This window comes from Triticum dicoccoides, chromosome 1A (assembly GCF_002162155.2).
Source record: "Triticum dicoccoides isolate Atlit2015 ecotype Zavitan chromosome 1A, WEW_v2.0, whole genome shotgun sequence".
NCBI classification, from domain to species: Eukaryota; Viridiplantae; Streptophyta; class Magnoliopsida; order Poales; family Poaceae; genus Triticum; species Triticum dicoccoides.
The window spans coordinates 602,157,031-602,164,055 of record NC_041380.1 but is presented as its reverse complement, the minus strand read 5'-3'; the positions used below and the strand labels follow the sequence as shown (position 1 = coordinate 602,164,055).

The window sequence follows — 7,025 nt, the reverse complement described above, 5'->3', positions numbered from 1 at the left end:
GGTATTTTTGTTGTGATACTCAGGCGTGTTGTCCTCTGTACATGTTGAAATTTTGTCATTTATAAATTTGGTCAAATTCGATGAAATATTGACTTGGGACAAATCTTATATGCAGAGTATGAAAGACCGAAGGAAGTACTAGCTAGTATTATAGCAGCAGCAGTAGTGGTAGTAGTAGTACACAGTACGTACTAAGTACTGTTTGGCGTGCATGCATGATAATAGTAGCGCAGAAAAGATGAGGTAACAGCACCACAGGTCCGACCTTGAACTTGTCCAAGATGTGATGGTTTGATCCTCAAACTTGCAAAAATGAATTATTTGGTCCTGAAACTTGTCTCGGATGTGCGCATTTGGTCCTGGGTCAATCAACAACAGCCATGTGGAGCCAGCTAGGCCGAGCTGGTCAGGGCCGCACTTTTCGCATTTAGCCCCTTGCTGTTTATATGAATTAACCCGTGGGACGCCTCATGTCGCCGGCAACGCTACGAGCTTGGCCGGCACGGTGCCGGAGAGGCGGTTGTGGTCTAGCACGAGGAACCGCAACCTGGGCATCGCCACCATGGACTCCGGGATGGTGCCTGCGAGGGACGTTGAACAGGTCCAGCGTGGCCAGGCTCGCCATCTTCTCGTGCCGCATCAGGGTTCCTCCCAGCAGCGGGTTGCTCGAGAGCAGCAGGTCCTGCAGGGCCGCCATGCCCAGCACGAACTCCGGCAGCCCGCCGGTGAGGTTGTTGTTCCGGAGGTCGAGCAACGTGAGGCTCTCCAGGCCGGCGAGCTCCGGCGGGATGCGCCCGTCGAGGCGGTTGTTGCCGAGGTCCATCTTAAGCAGCCCCTTGAGCCCACCTAGCGACGGAGGCAGAGACCCGGTTAGAGAGTTCTTGCTCATGTCCATGGCCAGCAGCTCGTCGAGGCGGCGGGGGTTACCGAGCGTGGCCGACACGGGGCCCGACAGCCCGTTCCCGGACAGCACGAGCCGCCGCAGCTTCGCCAGCCCGCCAAGCTCCAGTGGCGCCGGTGAGGTTGTCGTCGATGAGGACCAGGGACTGCAGGCTGGCCAGGCGGCCGAGGGACGCCGGGATGGCGCCGGCCAGGCCCGGGTTTGAGTGGAACTCGAGCGTCTCGAGGGTGCCGGAGAGCTTGTCCCAGTTTGTCACCGGGATGGCCGTGGAGTTGGCCGCCGGGAAGCAGGCGTAGAAGGTGAGGCTCTTGAGGCACCGGAGGCCGAACAACTTGGGGCTGAACCTGGCGTCCGGGGCGCACTGCAGCGAGTTGTCGAGCACTGGACCGATGATACCCCCTGCAGGAAAGCCAAAAAATTGGATCCAAGAAGCAATTATTTCACTGAATCGAATATCGTCATCATCAGTCAGTAAAATTGTACTACTACATTCTACATAGATGCATACTTAAATCATGCAAATGAATAGTAAAACATAATTGACTGGGGTAAATATTAGGAACAGAGGTGGAAGGGTCACATGTTCTGTTGTTCAGGTACAACTTTCTTGGCTTGTCATGAGGATCAGAATGTAATTCTAGCAGTACCACTGAGAGTGAAAATAATTGCGAACAGCATATGTAAACCTGGTTATAAACTAACTGTGTATGATCGCCAGAAAGTGCTAATCAGACCAAGGTAAACCAGTGTTAAATAGGTGGAAGTAAAAAATGTACTACTCCTACTGAGTTGGTACCAATGATTTTGTGGGCAAAGCAAAAGAGCAAGAGGACGCCCTCCAAAAAAGAGGAAGAGGACATGAGAAAAGAAAGACCAAATGGGATGTGTTTTAAAAAAACATTGACATTGCATATCTGCAATCGCAGATTCTTATCATGCGCAGGGAAAGAAAATTGTTGCGCACAAGAGAGGAAGAGAGACAGTAAAAAAAAGGTTCCAAATTAGGCAAGAATCGCGAGGCAGTAGGTAGGTTGAGGAACAAAGGTTTCGTCTCACTCGTCCAACAGTGAAGTAGTCTAGCAAATCCTGCATTCTCCAAGGAGAAACAGTGGAGGAACAATGGATTAAACAGTAAGAGAGCTGCTACAAGTGAAACAGGGGAATTTGAAAAGATGATGCAGTGCTGAGAATTTGACGATTTGTTTGGACGTTCCCAAGATAAGTCATTTAAATTATTTTTTTTTGAGATATAAGTCATTTAATTGGAGGTGCAAGCAAACAACATCCTTTTGAGCAGCGATTTGTGGTGAATCTCAAGACATTGTAACGCAGAACAGGAAAGAAACTGGGTATAAATCTATGAAATGAGAGCAAATTTTGGTGTTTACCAGTACTCAATTTGTTCATAGTTTAACACTTCCCATGAATGAATCAAGAACCGAAGACACTGAGTAAAGAGAAGGAGCTAGCAGTGGGCGAGGCGAACCTGGATGGGAGTCTGGCTGCAGGGGTCAGAGAAGAGGCCGGAGCCGTTCCACGCCTTGCCCACGAAGCTCCCGATGGCGGCGTACAGGGCCGCCTTCTCCTTGGCCTCCATCGGCGCCTCCGGCTCCTCCGCCGCCCCGGCGAGCCCTCCTCGTCCTCCCCTTCCGCCGTGGAGCCGGAGAGGAGAAGCAGCGCCACGAACAGCGCGGCGAGGACAGGGAGCAGCCTGCCGCCGCGAGCACATTTCATCGTAGTACTTCTCCGCAAGAAAACAAACAAGAACCTCTGCTCCTGGGCGGAGTCCATGGCGGCGATGCCCAGGCTGCGGTTCCTCGCGCTAGACCACAACCGCCTCTCCGGCACCGTGCCGGCCAAGCTCGTAGCGCTGCCGGCGACATGAGGCGTCCCACGGGTTAATTCCGATAAACAGCAAGGGGCTAAATGCGAAAAGTGTGGCGCTGACCGCCTCGGTCCAGCTGGCTCCACATGGCTGTTGTTGATTGGCCCAGGACCAAATGTGCACATCTGAGACAAGTTTCAGGACCAAATAATCTACTTTTGCAAGTTTGAGGACCAAATCATCACATCCTGTTGGGTCATAATTGTTGTTGACACCGGATCATGTAATTGATCTTATATCCATATTATCGGTAATATGGATATAAGATCAATTACATGACCCGGTGTCAACAACAATTATGACCTGGCATCATATTATTTTATGACCCGGTAATATGGATAGTACTACTTCGCTATACTATAGTCGCACAAGTCGATGTGGACGCCCTTCCCAGGGAGAACCCATTGATTCACTGGGAATTCTTTCTCCACATCCTTCCTGAGATGGAAGTTGACGACTTTGACCGACTTACACTCCCATTTGCTGTCAGGCGAGCTGTCAACGAGGCGGCACGGTTGGATGTGTTCCGAGTCAGCGAAGTTGAAAGCGTCGACGCTGCCCTTGTCCAACACGGGACCATAGCCATCCACCAAACGCGTCACACCGAGAGTGCGGGTGGAATCACGGAACTCGAAGGCGACGAGCGCATCTGTGCCCCCGTCGGCCGTCGCGATCTCGAGACCGTAGTAGTACGCAGGATCCCCGCTGTTGGTACCAGCGTCAGCGAGGAAGAAGGCGGCGACGAGAAGGAGAATGGCGAGCTTCGCCATGGCGGTGTGGTGGCTACTTCTACCCTGCGTTTAGTAAGATAGTAGTACCTAGTATTCTCTCAAAAAAAAGATAGTAGTACGTAGTATGAAACCCAATAACAGTCGCGGTAAGGGCGATCTCTAGCCATGTCCACGTCGGATTTGCACAGTAACATGAAAAAAAAGGCGTGAACTTGTCCGTCGTTGAGATAAAAAACAAACAAGACGATTGGGAGCGGAAAAGCGCATCCAGCCCCACGCCCACGTACTATCACGCACCACTTGCTTCGTCCAGAAGAAAGAGGGCCTCGAGACCCCCGCTCCTTCCTGATGCACGCAACGTCTCATCCCCTTCCCAAAAATTTCGCTCCATCTGGCGATGCACCCGCCGCTGCCCCCGTGCTTCGTTTCTCTCCTCTCCTTCAAGCGGATCGGCTGATGAGGCGCCGAGGTGGCGGAGCCGTGGAGGCGAGGTCGCATGGGGAACAAGATGTCGTTGATAAAGGCGGCGCTGGCCTTCTTCCCGTTGGAGCCGGCGTCGTACGAGATGGCAGCGGCCGAGGTCAGTGGCAGTTTGCTGCAGTCACACAAATCCCACCCCTTTGGTTTTCTCTGTTTTTCTTCCAATTTGGCTCTGCTTGTTCTGAGTCTCTTTCTGTGTTTCTCTTCTTCAGGGGGTGAAGGTGGTGGAATTTGAGGAGCAGCAAGCCAGGAGGTCTGACCCTCCCCTCAGCGACGGCTGGGTCAGGGTGGGGGCAGAAGCCCGTGGCGAGTTGGGCACCTGTAGGCGGAAGCAGCAGGGTTGGTGGAGGGGCGGATGCGGACGGGCGGCAATTGAGGGAGGATGGCCGGCCGGAGCGATAGGAGCAGTTCGGGAATCCCATCGCATGAGGCTGCCCTGGTTTGTTTTTTTTTCGTTTGTTCCTGTCATCCTCGCCCCTTGCACCGGAGAGACGAACGAGGAGGTCGAATAGTGCGTAGCGTCATCTCTATCGTCCTTATCCAATTACAAGCTCCTCTACCAGGTTGAGTTTGCTGACCGCCATGGGTCATGAGTGTGGCCACGATGAATCACATGAGCAAGTTCAACTTCTCCATGACTACATCCATCAGTTTTCCGGCTACTTTGCATTCTTCAGATATGCAGTTTTGTTTTATATCTGCACATCTCATCTTGGCATGAGTGTTTCCTAAAAAAAATCACTGCTGCTGCCTTATCTTCAGTATATGGATTTCTGCAGGTTTCATTGGCCGATGGCTTTTTGGGATATGTATTGCTTGGTCGCATGCTCATCAATTGTTGTCAAAGTGACAACCCTCAACTGGATTTCTTATCTTTGTCGTATGTCAACAAATTAAATGATGCAGATGTAGATATATAAAAGGTACTAGCAAATTGACATGTTGACATGTGTCTCTTTCTTACTTCCACATTGATAAATCATGCCAACAGAACTAAAATTTCGACTGTCCCTCTCGTTCAATGCAACAATTTGAGTTCTAGCATACTAGATTGACACCCATTCATCATGCCATCAAGTTCCTAAGGCATTGTTCAATATTCAGTAATATTAAAAATTGATCTTATATTATTTGTATCTCCTCGGAGATAATCATACCGTTTCAGTTTGATGTTTATTCGGTAAGCGAAGGTATATATCTGTTCACCCTTCTAAGGTGTAGAAGGAGATCATAATTTCGAATTGTCCAGGAGTGTTTGGCAGAAAATCTTCCATTGCTTTGTTATGGTACTGAACCTTGGTATGTCTTGGTTCTTCTTTAGGATTCACCTATATGAACGTGGTGAACATCATTGTTGAGAAGAAGACACATTTAAGCTATCAATTCTAGATCTCTATTTTTTAGGCTATGCAGCTGATACTTTTCTTACTTTGCTAGCTTTACTATTTGTATCTCCATGTTCAGGGCTGTGATGTATATTCTTTCTTTTTCCAATACACATGAGTGAGCATATTTAAGTACAGTGATGCTGAATGGGAGACATTTTTTCTTTCATTCTGTTTGCATGTTATGTACTATTTTTTCCCAATGAAATATGTCATCTTTTCTTCCTTATATTTGGCTTCAAACTGGTGCTGAACAGACCTGTGTCATAACCTCATATGTGATTAACTAACATATCCTTGGATGTCTTAGTAAGCTCAAGGACTGTGGGAGCTGAACTAATGATTTTTACAGTGTCACAATGAAGGTTTCGCTAAAGGTAGCGGGTGTTTCTGAACCTGTAAGCTCATTTTGTTTTCTGTAGTTCTATGTATTCTGTCATCATTAAAGTTTATGTAGTAGCAAAAGCTACGTGTAGGTAAGGTGGAGGTGGAACGTGGAACTTTCTTGTCTCCCCCTCCCAGTAGTTCCATGTTTATTTCTCATAAATGATGGCTATTATATAATACCAGGCTGTAGAGTGTTCGTATGCCAAATTCTACAAGAGTTAGTGGTACAACTAATGCATTTGCTTTACTGACTAAATACATTGACAAAGCTACTCTTTTTTCTAAGCATTGTATTTTGTAAATTAAAAGAAAACGAGTAACATCTAGATATACGTATTAATTGGTCCGTCGACAATTACAGGAACATGTCCGCGGTCATCCACCTAGCATTTGATCAAGCGAATGAAGCTGTGAGACTCAGTATGCCAATGTTGAAGTGACCAAACACCTGACTGTAAAATGGGGCATGTACATCTAGCTCTTTATTCTATCACTTTGATTTGTGGAAGCCACTAAGTTGCTGCTGTAGGGACACATAATCAGACGAAGGAGAGGAGGAAGATCTCAAGAAGATTAATATGTTTCCATATTATTCCACATATACGAGTTTGTGCGATGTTACTTTCAATTACTACAAATGCTCGCCTTTGCTGGTTTACGTCTGCTTCATACTTTTTGTTCTATTTCCGTGTAAATAATTACACTAACTGTTTGTATTAAAATAAAGGGATATTTGCAGGCTTCAATGGAAGGGTGTTGTAAGAGATCAGAAACTTTGTTTGTGAATCATATTATGTGGTACATTTGTGACTTGTTGCTAGAAGTGAGAAGAGGCCAAATGAATCTTTGTAAGATTTTAAGCTACGATGTAAGCAAAATTCAGTTTGTACGTATGATTGATCAGTCATGGTATGAACTCTTATAACATACGCACATGACCTTATCTTTGTTTCTGGGTTGATCCATCTAAGCTATAATGTTATATATCTCCAACAATCCAATCGAATAATCCTCTCGTTTCATCAATCCAAGTCAGAAGTGGCAACTAACATATTTAACTCAAATTGCTCAGGAGCGAGACTACGGACCTAACAAGGCAGACCAATATGCTGAGAACATAAACGTCTCAAGAGGCGCGCAGAGGCGCGCCCCAACCACTAGTGAGATATGATGTGGATGGATGAATCCAGATGCTGCTCTGCATTTATAGGGTCTTTGGATCATGCCTCCTTCCGCCATTGCTGGAGTGTCTCCCT

The 7,025-nt window shown here is 47.6% G+C and overlaps 1 long non-coding RNA gene and 1 pseudogene across 1 annotated transcript; one reads left to right on the top strand and one right to left on the bottom strand.

Annotated features, from left to right (window-relative positions):
• Positions 1–281: 281 nt before the first annotated feature.
• LOC119357067 lies at positions 282–2,765 on the bottom strand (annotated as a pseudogene).
• Positions 2,766–3,877: 1,112 nt separating this feature from the next.
• LOC119349309 lies at positions 3,878–6,549 on the top strand. Its single transcript, XR_005169357.1, has 3 exons — positions 3,878–4,097; positions 4,210–5,759; positions 6,131–6,549. It is a non-coding gene; the product is annotated as an uncharacterized LOC119349309 (long non-coding RNA).
• Positions 6,550–7,025: the final 476 nt, after the last annotated feature.